The sequence below is a fragment of the Liolophura sinensis genome, chromosome 13, assembly GCF_032854445.1.
Source record: "Liolophura sinensis isolate JHLJ2023 chromosome 13, CUHK_Ljap_v2, whole genome shotgun sequence".
In the NCBI taxonomy this organism is placed as follows: domain Eukaryota; kingdom Metazoa; phylum Mollusca; class Polyplacophora; order Chitonida; family Chitonidae; genus Liolophura; species Liolophura sinensis.
The window spans coordinates 22,561,829-22,578,131 of NC_088307.1; positions in this window are offsets into that span (position 1 = coordinate 22,561,829).

A 16,303-nucleotide genomic window follows, 5' to 3' on the forward strand; every position below is an offset into this window, starting at 1 on the left:
CGTCACTGGCCTAGACACAGACCCATTTCTAAATCAACTTACACACCAGTTCCTTAAAGTGTATGGAGGAAATAATACATAAATATAGGAAATAATGCTGGTAAAATGTTAGAGGAAGCCGCTTTAGTGATGCAGGGGAAACAAATGATTATTTTAGGCCTGAATCATGGAATTCTAAGCCAGGCTTTTTCGGGCAAATTTGTTTTTTCTCTCATGGAGAAATATGAAATATATAATCTATAGAAATGTCTTCTTTTTGAATTGTATAGACTTTCGTATTAGTACTGGATCTAGGCATAAAAAAACCATTTATTTGCAGAGAAAATAAAACATTTTCAGTAATTCTACACCCTATAGATTTTCAATTTAGATCACTGATTTTTTAGCAAATTCTGCTGAAGCGATAGTGCTTGATACAGAAAGCGTGTAATTAGCTATTATTTTATTTAAAGGAACTGTTGGATAAAACCTTGATATAAAACTAACAAGAGACCTGTTACGTGTGGCCATTTGCCAGCTATCACACTGTCGTCGCTGCTCTGGTTTTACTGTCTATGCTGTAGGTCCTAGAGTATATAAATATATTACCATTGTCGTGAAAATTAATCACTGTGGTGGCATAATGATTAGAGCGCCTGTCTCGGGAGTCCGGAGACCCGGAATCAAACCCATGTCGGTTCATCAAAGACTTTTAAAAAGTAGTGTAGCACGTTATTGCTTGCTTGGCGTTCGGCAAAAAAGGAAGATAGAGGAAGGAAACAGAACTAAATGGCTCAATGTCAGTATGATGACTAAGATAATTGGGATTCAGATGTAATATATTAGTGAAAACGCTTAAATATCTTCTATGAGGGGAGATAATCCGTGTGACCTGGTATACCTTTCATTAATGGTCAAATCATGGAAGAAGTACATTCGATATGATTGGATGGGAATGATTGTTCAGTTGATTAAATGTAAACTTCAGTAACTGATTGACTAGTGGTTATCTCTGTTCTCAAGAATATTTTCTTTGGTTCATTTCGTGATTGAATCTCAGTGAGGTCTTCATGGGGAAGGGGGCCTCCGTGGCTCAGTTGTTTAGCGCGCTAGCGCAGCGTAATGACCCAGGAGTCTCTCACCAATGCGGTCGCTGTGAGTTCAAGTCCAGCTCATGCTAGCTTCCTCTACGGTTGTAAGTGGGAGGGTCTCTCAGTAACCTGCGGATGGTCGTGGGTTTCCCCCCGGGCTCTGCCCGGTTTCCACCCACCATAATGCTGACCGCCGTCGTATAAGTGAAATATTCTTGAGTACGGCGTAAAACACCAATCAAATAAATAAATACATAAATAACTTCATGGGGAAAAGAATACGAAGCTCGGAATAGAAAATCTTCCGGCGAGTAAATATCTACTCTTTAAGCACCGACATGAACTGTTAGAATAAAATCATAACTTACATAAATTGACAAGAGGCCTGGTTTCACGGGTTACGTGTTACCAGTTGCTAGATGTTACATTGTCGTCGCTGGTCTTGTTTTTCACTCTGTGCTGTACGCCTTAGTTATATTTAACAGAGCTGTCCAAAGCCATATATACTCTTTGGTTCTTTCCTGTTGTGTTTTTACACACATCGGTGAATACAGGCTTATTGAGACTGTACATAAGTACAGCAGCTTTTGGACATCTTTGTGTAGCGCGCCCGTCAACTATAAGTATGTTGTATGTATGAGTATGTTGTACATTGCATAGATAATATTAATGGTAGAGATGTTATCACTTATATATAAATATAACAAATTATAGTATTTATTTTTCCCGGTAGAGCGTGAACAACCCTTAATGCAGTGTTATTCATGTATTGGCATGTTGCATAGCCGTGTCTTTACAGATACTATCGCTCTGTGCTTGAGGTAATACGATCTCTCTTGTCTGAGATTCGAAACCCATCAGGGTGTTATTGAACGCGATAGGCTCCCTGTTATTTGCGTACTCAAAATTGAACGCACAGCAATTAGTTGATTTTGTTTTCGTATTTTGTTCCCCACAGAAGTCCGGGTGATATGGATATTCGATCACATAATATCTCTTTGAACTACCCGGCCAAAACCCTCCACATATGCCTATGTGAACACGTTAAGGGGCCTCCTTGGTCGAGGGCGTAGCATGCCAGCACGACGTAATGACCGAGGAGCCTCTCACCAATGCGGTCGCCGTGAGATCGAGTCCAGCTCACGCTGGCTTTCCTCTCAGGCCGTAGGTTGGAAGGCCTGTTAGCAACATACGGATGGCCGTGGGTTTTCTCCGGGCACCGTAATATAAGTGAAAAATTCTTAAGTACGGCGCAAAACACCAAACAATTACATAAATAAAAAAATGAACGTGTTAGGACGTGTTCATGCATGAATATTTATTTTCTTTAATCGACTGGCATTTTACGCAGTGTTCAAGAATATTTTACTTATACGCCGGCAACTAGCATTATGGTGGGAGCCCAAGGCCATTGGCAGGTTCACGAATGAATACAAAAGAATTATATCTACAAAGCAGTCAAGTGCTTCATAATAATTTATTCCCTATAAAATACTGGTCATATGTAATTGCAAACTATATGTGTACAAGTTATTAATGAAAAAACCTATTGTGTCCAGGTATTTCATCAAACGCCTTCGCTGTTAAGTTTAACAATTGGTATTAATAGCACGGGTGCTAGTGGATTTGTATTCATCGTGTTGATTTAAATCGCCACTTTGCGTATATAAACAACTGCAAGCAAAGCGCAGCTGAGACTCATACTATGGTTATCGACATTTTATATGCTAGCATGGTACACGATTTGAATACTGATTTAGTTCCTACGTCTGGAGCGTTCTTTGTATCTTTTGAATGTCGACATATATATGTCGACAAGGTTGAATATTGCTGCCAAATTGAAATTTACAGTGTCTGTTTTGAAAAAAAAGATGTATCACCTTATATCATTTTGTGTATGGTATATAGTTGTTGTAAACATGGAATACTACACCTCAGACAGGAAAACAAGAGTAGTGACCACAGTTCGATGGTTTGCAAATGGTCATACCTATTTAACAAACCAAAGGAACAAGGCTTCAGGCACCGGTTTGGTTCATCCACCCGAAGACACCCTGTTAATGCAAGAATACATACACCGGACGTTAACACATATATCTGCTGAGTTATCAACGACGATCTAAAGCGATTTAGCATTTGTTTTATTCAAGTCTTTGATCTTGGTTTTAATGCATTATCTTTATTAAACGTATCGATTGACGTACGCGGGTTGAATGAAACATCAAAGGTTTTGGTATCATTCAGTGCCAAGAGGTTCTAAGGAATCATTACGAAGCCAATTTGCTGGAGTACAATAACCAGAGGTCTGCCTTAGGGGGAGATTTCCTCTCAGTAATACTCTCTATAAAAGTGAGCATCAATGCGGTCGCTGTGAGTCCCTCATACTGCTGGCCGCAGTCATATAAGTGAAATGTTCTTGAGAACGGCGTAAAACACCAATCAAATAAATAAATAAATAAAGGTCTTAACTATAATGTGTATCATGTATAAAATCTCTGAGCAAGCCTGGTTAGTTAGCAATTTAACCACGTTCTGTAGTACATACGCCAACGTCTTTTCTCTGTCATTCGAATAAGTCGGAATAAGAAGATGAAGAGCCCAACCGTTTTCCTGGATGTAACATACAGTAATAGTTACGAATTGCAAACAGTCGACACATTTTATTTATTTAGTTTGTCTGTAGTTTTCATGGCGAGCAAGTTTCACGTCTGGCTGAAACCGGACATAACTCAGTCAAGTGTGTTAAACCTACTGGGTACATGTGGACTCTGCAGCTTGGCTGACATCTTGTGGCTTTAAACGGCGCGAAGACCGGTTATACAAAAAACATTGCAATCGTCGCCCTTCTTTAACTAGTTTTTGTCGAGAGGTAATAAGCAATGGTACTATAGTATTGTTCAGGGGAAGTGAAATTCTATTCTGAATACAGCGATGCGCTCATACCCTTTACAACGCATATACCGCTTCCTAAGCTCGTTTTACATCACTGCCACCACTAGACAATCTTGACCTTTGATTAATTTATTTATTTGACTGCTGTTTTACGCCGTACTCAAGAATATTTCACTTATACGACGGCGGCCAGAATTATGGTGGGAGGAAACCGGGCAGAGCCCAGGGTAAACCCACGACCATCCCGCTGGCAGACCTTCGCACGTACAGCCGAAGCGGAAGCCAGCATGAGCTGGACTTCAACTCACAACGACTGCATTGGTGAGAGGCTTCCGGGTATATTACGTTGGGCTAGCGCACTAACCAACTGAACCACAGAGTCTTGACTTCTGTAGCCTGTGCAACGCTTGTTTACGCTTAGCCTCAACACTGGTGTCTTCGTGCGAACATAGTATGCCCGGAATCAGGATTCAGTAATAAAACTGTTTCAGGTGTTAGAATCATACTGTGTATACTTTAGATAAAGAGAAAGCATGTTTTACTAGAAACAAAAGTGTGGTCAGAGATTTTGTAACTTTTGACATTACTTCCTGTCTCATCACCTTCCTGTCTCTTCATTTTGTTCATGAAACCTCTGTTGATAAATATCATCGTAAGTGTTGGACCTATTTCTCAGGCACAATACACATCACACAACCATTAGGTTAAACTTCGATTTCTTATTCTCCCGAATATAATTAAAAAGGCACAGCACAAACAGTAAAACCAAAGCACCCACAATAATGTGATAGCTGGCAAATGATCACAAGTAACCAGTGAAATACGGCCTCTTGTCAATTTACCGCAAGGTTTTATTATCACTGTTCATGCAAATGCTTAAAAAGTAGCATTTTCAATGCACTATATTAGACGTCACTGGACCAGAATAACTCGAAGTGCTGTGTTGTCATCACGTTTAACAATCGCATTAAAGCAATTTATACCAGATGCATGACGTTCCCAAGCAAACGTGTAATTATTTGATATTCGAATGTCTTTTATTATGTTTATATCCTCTTTAGGGCCCTTCAAAAAGTATGCTTTCAATTTTCAGGTGTTTTGATCAGTTCTATGAAGTTGCGGTGTTGTTAACTCTAATTTTTCTACTCCCAAGGGTATACAGTCTTTTGTTATTCTCTTAGGTCATTAGGGCGGTCGACTGACAGGAAATTCTGTATGGCTATATGATATTGGCTATCATATGGCGGGTGACTGTATTAGTGTGCATAAACTATGGTTTCAGTACCAAATACAAGACCTCACATTGGGAAACGACACAATAACGTACTGTAACTTTGAGTGAATTCTGCAAGGTATAATCCATACGATACTGCAATATTCGTTCTTTACTTTGTACTCCCTATTCCAGTGTTGGTGTGCTTGTACTGTAAGATGATCATCGCCTGAAATTATACCGTTCCCAACACCAGCAGTCAGCTAACTAGTGAAAATGCCGCAATATCACGTTCTCTGGTGGCTATTATGCTCGCCACTTTTTGCATCCTACCCGTAAAAATTTATATTCTTATTCAGGTCTACGCCCCGGAGTTTTTGTGTGTCATAAGTTAGCGACCTCCATTATTTCTAAGCTGGTCTGCCAGATCATTGGTGCGCATCAACCACGCCTCAAACCTCTCCGTTTACTTTCTGATGTCCGACGATTTCAGGGAAGCTTTACGAAGACTGTTCTGTCAGAAATGTAAAGGATCTGGAGACTGAGCTGACAGATGCAGACATGAATCATCAGTTGTTTCATCAACGTTGTAGGATAAAATACCAAATGAAAACAGAATGCTAATGGTTTGCACTCTAGCGCAGCGTAATCACACAGGGACCTCTCCCAATGAGGTCGCTGTAACCTCGTCCTCTCCAGTCGTGTGAGGGACATGGGTTTCCTCCGTGCTTTTCCCGTTCCCTTCCACCATAAGGCTGGTTGCCGTCGTAAAGGTAAAATATTTTCGAGTACAGCGAGACATTCCAATCAAACACAAAAATAAATTAAGCCATAATGTGCTTAAGGATGACATATGTCATTTTCCTCCAGGCCACGAATGTCGGACATGACACATCATTTAACAGACAAGGCAACATGACGTCCAAAAACACTCGGCAGGACACTCAGATTTACCTGTGTTTACAACAGGTATCAATTCTGGGAAGTACAACACAAATATAAAACAATATTTAACCACTTCAAACGTTATTTACCATAAAAGCAGGAGAATAATTTTTAGAGTCAGGTCTATACCTGTATGAATGTCTCGTCGGTCATGTCGGTAACTGATAATGTCTAATTGAGCTGAAATAATACCGCGATACTCGACGAAATTTTAAACGATCAGGGTTGTAACTTCAGGTCTAGGCTTCTTTCAGAACTGTGTAGATTATTGCAAGTAAAGCAAGTAAAGTACAACTTACCACCATTTAACCATAATGCTGGCCACATGCATATAAGAGAAATCTTCCTGAGAAAGGCATTAAATATCAATCAAATAAATAAGTCTATGCGTCGCAGCAGACATTCGTATGTCAACCGAAATAGACGTTCGAGGACAATGATCGCAAGGTCAATTTCCAAAACGATATTTAACTCAAATCAGCGACAAGATAGGAAAGTACTGTAACGCGGTAGGCCTGCTGTACTGATCAATCTACGAAGTAGAACTCACTTGGCCTAATTGACTTCTACCGGCCGATATGAATACACTTGTCAGCGAGTTTATGCATCAAGCCCGGTCGTCAGCGTTACCACTCAAATATGGTGTCATTAACCTAAGCCAGGCTTGGTATGTTTTAATTAAGCTATGTTTTAATTAAAAATCAAGCGGACTCTAGATATGATATGGATGTCAACACCAAGGAACCAATTAAACAGAGATAAATAGTTATTACATGGCACAACGACGTATGCTGCATATAGAAACTGTGGTAAGTTTTAAGTGTTCAGCTTAGTAATGTCCACGTTATTATTCCACATATGTAACCGTAAGCATGGTAGGATACTATAATCAGTCCATTTACGCTGTGAATGCTGTACGGCATGTATTCTCCTGTAACGCCAATAACGCTCTGTTATGCCACGGGAAGAGGGACGGAAACCAAATAAGCCGTAGGTAATGGTAAGTCTGTTTAGTAGGTTTACCTCACCCTCCTAGAATTAAGAACCTGAAGGTAAACCCATCCAGTTCATGTTAGTCACCTTTAGATCCGTATATCTTGGTTTAGCCCAAAGCTGAGTTACCAATTAACTTGGTTTCTTACCAAGTTGAGTCTTACCAATTAATCATCCCAGTGAAAGAATGGTCCAATCCTTACTCTTTTTTGGCACCGAAAACTAGGTATTTTGTGTACATCACCTTCACTGGTACGTTTTGTGCCACTCCGAGCCCGGTAACTGGACTGCCTTGTCATTTGAATGTCTTTCTTTTTATACTGTAACGAACGGTAGTGTTATGTTACAAAATAATGATACAGCACAAACCCTGACTGGGTGTGTTGAGATGCAAGAAGGCCTCTGATTGGTCGAGTCATGTCGCCATGGTTCTCAGGGCTATGATGGCGGACAGTCATCGCAATGTGAAATATTGGCAGGGATGAGTAACTTGAAGAGCAGTTATCGATCTTTCAGCTATGTACTTTGTTAAACCTGCTATTCACTTCAACATAGGGAAGCTCCCTGCAGCTTCCGAGTTTGTGATAAGTTACCCTGTGTTAAATTATCCCTCGGGTGTCTCTCGTGAGACGGTCATTTCTTTACTCTTACATTTCTTCTTCAATCACTTCCAATTTCGTTACAGTACATCAAGTACGAAATTAGGACGACGTAATGCAAAGGTAAACAGTCAACAGTTTTTAATGATGTTGAACAGAAGCAAGGAATGTTCTAGGCGAATGAGTGAAGTCAGTTTTCAAATCGTGTACCATACTAGTATTATGTTGTCGAAAATGAAATATGTAATCTCAGTTGCCCTTTAACTATCTACTATCCGTACAAGAGAATTATACTCGCTATAAAACTCATAAAGCTGTGAGACAACCTTTCCACCCCAATGACCAAAACCACAATTTATTGCATACACTTTGTCATTTCCCGTCCCTTTACTTTGATCAACTACAAGGTCTTAACAGAATGTAAATGGACTACAACGTCTGCACAACTTCACATCAGGCAATAATGTCATTCACAGGCGAAAATGCCATTGTTTCTCTGTTCTGCAGTGATTCCATGCGCGAAAACAGACATTCATATACCAGCCGTCGATCAACAAGGACGTTCCAGGTCAACAATCGCAAGGCCAATTCCCAAAAACAACGTATAACATAAACCACCAAAGAAACTAAGAAAGTATATAAAGTACAAAAATAGGACGGAATTATACAAAGAGAAACAGTCAACGGTTTTCATTGATGTTGGGAAGACGCAAGGTTTGTCCTAGGGGACTGAGTGAAAGCTCCGTTACGATTTGACTGCAACAGTTCATATATCCAACGTGGCGATCTAATTTTACACGATGAATATAGATTCCCTAGCCCTGAGTTAGGCGCAATTAGACATAATCATGAAGCAGTCGCGTACATTTCCTGCTGCACAGCTATGACTAGCTCGTCTGGTGAAAATTGCACATAAGTGTTGCAATGCGTAAGCAGTTCATCCATGACCTCGACTATTTAGATTTCGATATCCTCTGTGACCCATCTGCCACAACGGGAATGAACCAGAGAAATCGAAGTCATAACAAAACTTGAATCAACGGTGAAAGAGCACTTTAGTGGTGTGTTACCATTCTATTTTATCCTTTACCAAGAAAATAAAAGTTGTCCCTGCCAGCCTAAAATGGAAAGTTTGACGGACTTCATCCCACCAATGTGTTTCACGTGGATTTGTATGATCTACTTCTCATGTTGGGGATTATTACTGCGGGATTACGGCTTGTCTACACCTTGTTGACAACGAAAATGATCCCGCCTTGTAGCATTTGTTAAATTCTGCGTGTTGCTTGACGATTTCAATCTACGTCACAAGTTATGACTGCAAAAACCAGAGTCTGAAGATTATTCCATCAAACATCTTCACTTTAAGTTTCTTTTTTACAAATTTTACAATGACTATGATTCTTTTATAAATAAGTGTTGAGACTTATTCCGGTGAACTTGGCACTAGAGGCTGTACATTCATCGTGTTAAATTAGATCGTCACTTTGGACATAGACAGTCGCAGTCGAAACGCAGCTGAGATGCGTGTTTTATTATCGACGTCTTAGTCACACGTATGGCTCTCGATCTGGATACAGGTTTCATTAATTTCCGTACTTGTGTATAAGATGTCGATGAAAAAGGTATATGTCCCTTCGCAGAATGTAAAGGAAACAACAAAGGACTCTCCAGATGGTACATCTTATCTGGACCTATATATGGCATGTACATATCCCGCCTTTTAGCATCTGTTAGATCGTTGTGTGACTATTTCAGTCGAGTTATTACTGCAAAAACCAGTGTGACAAGGAAATCCCATCAAGCGCCGTTACTCTAATCTTCTTAAGTTTGACAATGGGTATAATTTTCCTGTAAGTAAATATAGACAGAGGTGCCCCTGGCACTCTGCTTCATGATTGTATCTGATTCCGCTTAACCAGGATCTAGGGGCAGGGTATTCATCGTTTTGAATTAGCTCGCCACTTTGTACGTATGAATTATTCCAATCATAGCGCAACTGAAATACATATTGTGTTATCGACAACTGATATTCTAGATTAGTACATGATGTGAACATCAGTTGTCTAGAACATACTTTGCGTCTTTCCAACATCAATGAAACCCGCTGACTGCTTCTTTTTGCATAATTCTGTCCTATTTTTGTACTTCATATACTTCCGTAGTTTATTTGGTAATTTGTGTTAAATTGACCTTGTAATTATTGACCTTGAACCTCCATCTTGGTTCACAGCCAGTATACGAACGTCTGTTTAACGCATATATTCTGTTTGTACGAGTCCGTTATAATTTAGTACTTTCATATTATTTCAGTTTTTATACATTGAAAACAATAAACAAACCAAAACTAGGTATATAAGCAGCTCTAGCTTGACACATTCAGCTGGGCGGTGGTATTATATAACTATGCTGAATTCCTCCCTCCACCCTCAAAAAAAATCAAGAACAGAACAGATATGCAGCTCTAGCTAACTTTCCTTAGGAAAAGACAGTTATGCAAAATAAATGATTTAAAGTTGCGGAATGCTTTTGCAGTCGAAATTAAACATCCTGAGTACTTGTGGAGGGTAGCACTCTATTAAGCTTCAAACTTAAGACTCCCTGAGCTTTAAAGTATGGCCGAGATACGAACCAAAACAATAGGTGTTTGTTGTTGCTAAAGAAACTGTATAGCTTACATGTAATAAAAGACTTACACCATAGAGGGTAAAACCAGAGCAGCAATAAAACCTATATCTTTAGTAACTAAAGAGCTGTATTTATTGTAGTAAATAATAAAGTGATCAGTGTTCTCATTCACACGGTATTTTTTTTTACAAATTTTCTCATTAGGGTTACCAACGATAAGAAACGAGTGCAAACTAAGTTTTGGCCAATTTTCAAATTGACTTTCTCCGAATAAACTGAGTTTTTCTTTCAGTTTGGCGATTTTTTGTAATATTTTCTAAGTAAATCTTACCATCCGATAACGTAACACGGGCGTGTGTTCTTTTCGATCGCATCGTTCGGTTTGCCGCAAATTTCACACCATCAACGGTATGTTTACCCTAGTCATGTGTTCCAAATGCATTTCCACACTTTGCATGCCTATAGCTATCTGTGGGGGGTATAGTCACGAGGGTCAAAAGAATCGTCTTGATTTTCTGGATACGACAGCGATGTAAACAACAGCCCATGCTCCGTCCCCGATGTCTACCGGCTTTTTCTTTCATGATATAACCTCTGCAGCCATCGCAAAACGCTATATAGTCTCAATATCTGCATTATTTACCAACCCAGTCAAGAAACGTCAATAGAAGTTTCGGGACCTGTAAATCCAGGATCAATCCTTGATCGAGTCACACCTAAGACGTTAAAAGAGGAAGTTGTAACTTTCTCGCTTGGCGTTCAGCATGAAGGGGATAGTGCAACGACTGGTTGACCCGTATCAGTATAATGGCTCGGGCGGGGCGCCTTCGGTAAGTCGTCTCAGTGAAGCAGCACTAAATAAAACAGCGGTGGAAATCCGCCCTGCAACAAGGAGGCACATTACACGTACATGCACCCTACTGATTCCTTCGTCGTCATATGACTGAAAAATTGTTGAGTACGACGTTAAACCCCAAGCACTCACTCACTCATTCAACAGAAGTTACGTGGAACTCCCTAGCAGAGATTACACATGTATGTACCGAATCAAGGCACATGCTCGCTGTTGTTGCATTAAAACTGAACATCCTTCAGTCACGATGTACATTCTTTAGTTTGTCGGCTTTTCATATAAACTTCTGTTTGTGTGGCCATTGAGAAGTGCTGAATTGTCCATCGACTAGAGAACAATTACATTTTGGAATCTTTTCAATTTCTTGGAAACAGCTTTGACAATCCAAGAACCGCCAAGGATACGTATTTTAGAGAATTTCGTCTGATTTGAGCTAATAAACAAAACAGTAGCCAGCACCAAAAAACATAAACGTTTTTTTTTTATAATGACCTGGTATGTATAACACACCAAATTTCAATAACAAATCCAACTCTTGGCCAAAGAAGTTTTATCAAAGTGGAGTCCTCGACGTCGTATGATTTGCATGTTCAGGTACGTGGCTGTCTAAACATGACTGCATGTAGGCTACATCAACATGTAACATGCAGGCGACATTTACTTTGTTTTAAGAAAACTACTGCACCGATTCAAGCTCTATAAACTGATCGATATACGATATACCCGTTATAGCTGTATAATTGTGTTAGCTTTTCATTTGAAAATTGGCTTACATCCACAATCTTTTATTTATCTTTTTTCACGGAAATATGACGCGTGCAGATATATATGTAATTTCTCGTTTGATCAGTGTCAACATGCACGCCGGCATTCTTCCCCCACCTGCCAACATATCTGTAGAACTTTACTATTTAATAAATCCAGTCACTTTAGAAAACCATATTTCGTTTGTGTCCTGGGAAGTTTTGGATGCCGCCTGTATCACTTTAGCAAACCATATTTCGTTTTTGTCCTGGGAAGTTTTGGATGCCGCTTGTGTTAACCATATTCTAATACAAGCTTTATTTACGATACTTTGCTTAATCATGCTACATGTAGTGCCCTTTATCATAAGTTTTACGAGTAAATAGTTTAATGGCGCATTAGTGGAGGGATCTATAGGTTGGAGAAGGAATGGATGCAAACCATTTCGCTAAAGTGTTAAGTATTGTTAGAAATCAGTGGTCCCGCATCTCCAGTAAGGAGTGTGGCGATAACTGTAACATAGGTGAACAATAAGACTAGAGATACCTGTAACATAGGAGAACAATCGGACTAGAGATCTAAGGACTCCTTCGTCGTCATATGACTGAAAAATTGTTAAGTACCACGTTACTCCTAAAGCACTCACCCACTCGGACTAGAGATAACTGTAACATAGGTGAATAATCAGACAAGACATAAATTTTACCTGTATTTACATGGTTATGAAATGATTACAAAATTAATATGTGATTTAAATCATGTCTCAATTACTTATTTTCTGCTTTCCTAGGTAATATAAAAATATTACAACATGATGACGAACACATATCCTTCGAAGCGTAAGCCTTAAGCAAAAGATCGTTTAGGAGTTGGAGAAAGACCAAATAAGAAGAAAATTGCTGAAATGGCAACCATTAAATCTGTCTTCAAATCCAGTTATCTTGTGTCACCCACAGATAAACACCACGCAGGTAACACAGACATGCAATTTATACATGTGCAAAACTCCCCCACTATTAAATCCCCTACATGTACAGAGTATTACTCATGTGCCATAGACATTGTAATAGAACTCTTCTTTGCCCTTGATGTAAATGGCGTGAAAATTATTTATTAAGTTATAAAGAGGTACGTAATAAATGTGAGGTAGCATCAGGAAGCAAAAGTTGTGGGGTGAAGCGATTCCATTCAGTTGGACATGAAGAGTGGGAAGAATATTGGAACCTCTCGGTAGAGAAGATGGTGCCTGGAATGATTCCTATAGGAACCTGCCGAACGGAAGTTCGCCCCCAGATAGATTATTGGACGAAAACTCTATTGCTCAAATAAATGCAAGAGTGCACACATACCGGTGACAAAACAGGTCTGTACTGACACGCCTTTATTTCTCATCAGGCGAAAAGGGGGCGCAGTACGTAGATGCCAATGCCGTACTTACTGCAAAGGTGGAGAAAGCTGTTGAATGTAAAAATCAAACTGTTCAAGTCGTAAATCCCCCTTATCTTCTTGTGTTTGAACTTGGAGTCCATGTTGATGTACTAAAAGCATTGCGTACAACACCGTACATGCGCGAATGCCTGATTTCCTACTCTTCCACTTCCTCTCTTACCTACTTATGGACACTTCATGTCAGTTGTGCAGCATGCTGGCCTATGACATCTCTGTGACAACCTTTCAACCCCGTCAGCTAAGCCACTTCTATCTGTTGGAAGTGCAGTTACTTCAAAAGCATTACAGGCTCCCAGTTTACAGAATAGTTCACAAGATGAGCTTGATGTGCCATATATTGTTTACCTTGAAACATCACTCTATGAACCGTCTACACACAAAGTGGGAAATGATGAAGTAATATCGGATGACAAAATTATTGCAGCTAAACAGTTTCAGTGTCAATCCCAGATACAATAATGTAAAGGAAGACAAGAAAACTGAAATAAAGAAGGAAACAAGATATAGCCAAGGTGAACGAGGAAGATGGCATTCACAAACCATTTAAGAGTCAATTTATCGCGGAGACAGTCCACATGATGAAGGAAGTGAAAATTAAACGGAGGAAAAGGAGACCCCAATATAGATGGCAGAAGCCTCTGCTTAAAACAGGGGGTTAAAGATTTCCCTGATTGATTTACAACGCTGCGTCAGAAGAAATACTCTGTAAAGACTGTGAGAGTTTGGAAAAACCGTATAAAGGAAAGAACGCTGTTTGGACACATCAAGATGTTAAGCATCTTGATAAAAGTCCACATGATCTCTTACGAAAACATGAATGTTCCCAAAAACATTCACATGCTGTTGAAATGAAGATTCAAGCAAAGGTGCATTTTCGCATTGGTGAGTCATCTCAACAGACCATCTCAGCTAGCAGGCAGGAGAGCAGTTCAATAGCTATCAGGAAGCAATTTGAAATAGTCATATTTATGATTAGCAAGCATGTCCCACAAACGTCAATCTATAGCGACTTACTTCATTTCATTGGTAAGAAACCGGAAGAAGCCATTCTTTAAAGACTTTCTGAATTCATCACCAAATAATGCCAAATACTTCTGCACCACCTCCTTGTTTGGTATCATCGAAAGCATTATTTATTGACTCAGACACGCAACTCAGAACGCAATAATATAATTGAAACATACAGCATAGAGAGAAAAACCAGAGCAGCGACGACAGTATGATATACGTACAGAATATAAAGAGAAAAACCAGAGCAGTTTATATTAGTTTCAGAGTGTGGTAGACGTACAGCATAAAGAGTAAAACCAGAGCAGCGACGACAGTGCGATAGACGCACATCATGTAGAGCAGCGACGACAGTGTGACAGCTTGCAAGTGGTCACACGTAATCAGTGAAATGCGACCTCCTGATAATTTACCTCAGGGTTTTATTCTAACTGTTCATGTAAATGCAGAAACAGTAGCAAACGACACGCACCTAATCACCATGGCTTCAGCAGAATTAGGTGAAAAAAAATCAGTGATGTTAAGACAGTGGCCAGTGTCTACAATATTTAATGGATGAAAACGAGGACGCAGCAAACCGGGAAGAGCCTCTGCTCTACTTGCGGACTGTTAACAAGAATGGTTCAATTGTTGTCTATTTTGCAGATCTGCTGCCGTAGATCCGATGGACTTAAATGCCTGGTTGTCACATAGATGCAAAAGAACTGAATGGGCATCAACAAATGCATGTTTGCAGTCATGGATACAACAAAAACCTTATGGCTGGTTTTAAAGAAGACCTGTTGAAACTTCTTAAAGCTTTGCACTGACCTTTGTGCATTTAAAACAACCAGATTACATTGTCCGTAGCTTCCTTGGATTTATATTTGACCTATGGAACACATTTCACAACTCATCCAAAAGACATGATCTGTTGGAAAACAAATATAGAGTTAAAGACCTTCCTCTGCGAACACATTTCACAACTCACCCAAAAGACATGAAGTGTTGGAAAACACATACAGAGTTAGAGACCTTCCTAGATAATGTCATAAAATGAGGATGTAACACAGGTCTAATAAATATTTTTGCACTAGAATTTGTTCTTTTAGGCTAACAAATGTACTAAACCTCAGTTTGGATGATACTGATATCTTTAATATGTTCATAAATGTCATAATTTAGGTTAAATTATGACATTTAGGTTGTTTCGATATAAACAACAAATTTACATTCAAGTAAATTTATTAGACAAGCATCACACCCTTATTTAGAACATTATTCTGCAACAACGATGAATACCAAAAGTTGGCCCCAAATACCTACCATACAAAAATATTTTCAAATACACTTTTCTTTACACAAAAATCCCCCAAAAATATTAAAGATCATATTTGCAAATAGGTTTTGACGCTCTTTCATCTGATTTTGGCATCATTTTTATGTTTTCTTCTCCTTTAAGGTTGCTTAACAACACATGTTTCTCTTCAAGCAAGAATTTAATCAAAATAAGAAAGTGAATGTTAAAAAGAGCAGATGATCTCAATGGTGCATTTAAACAAGAACTACCTGCTCAGAAATACGCTTTAAAATTGAGGAACTTCACATTTCTCCTCAGTGCAGCTGGAATAGTTGCTGCAAGACCTGCTGTCGTAGAGAGTGAGTGGGGCTCGATGAACCTTTTCCAAACATGTCACCACAACTCAAATTCATCTAGGATGGTTTAAGAGGATTGCATTTTTCAAAGGCAAGGTAAACCTTGAGAGGATCATCAAAATGTGGTGTAGGGTTTCCCCAAAGAAATCCCGCTCAACCTGAGTATTGGCGACCTGGAGTTTCATGTCCCGTATACGATGAAAACCCTGCGAAAAAACTTTTATTATTTTCAAAAAGATGTTCGAAAAAAGATTTTTTCAAAAAAAAAATGCAT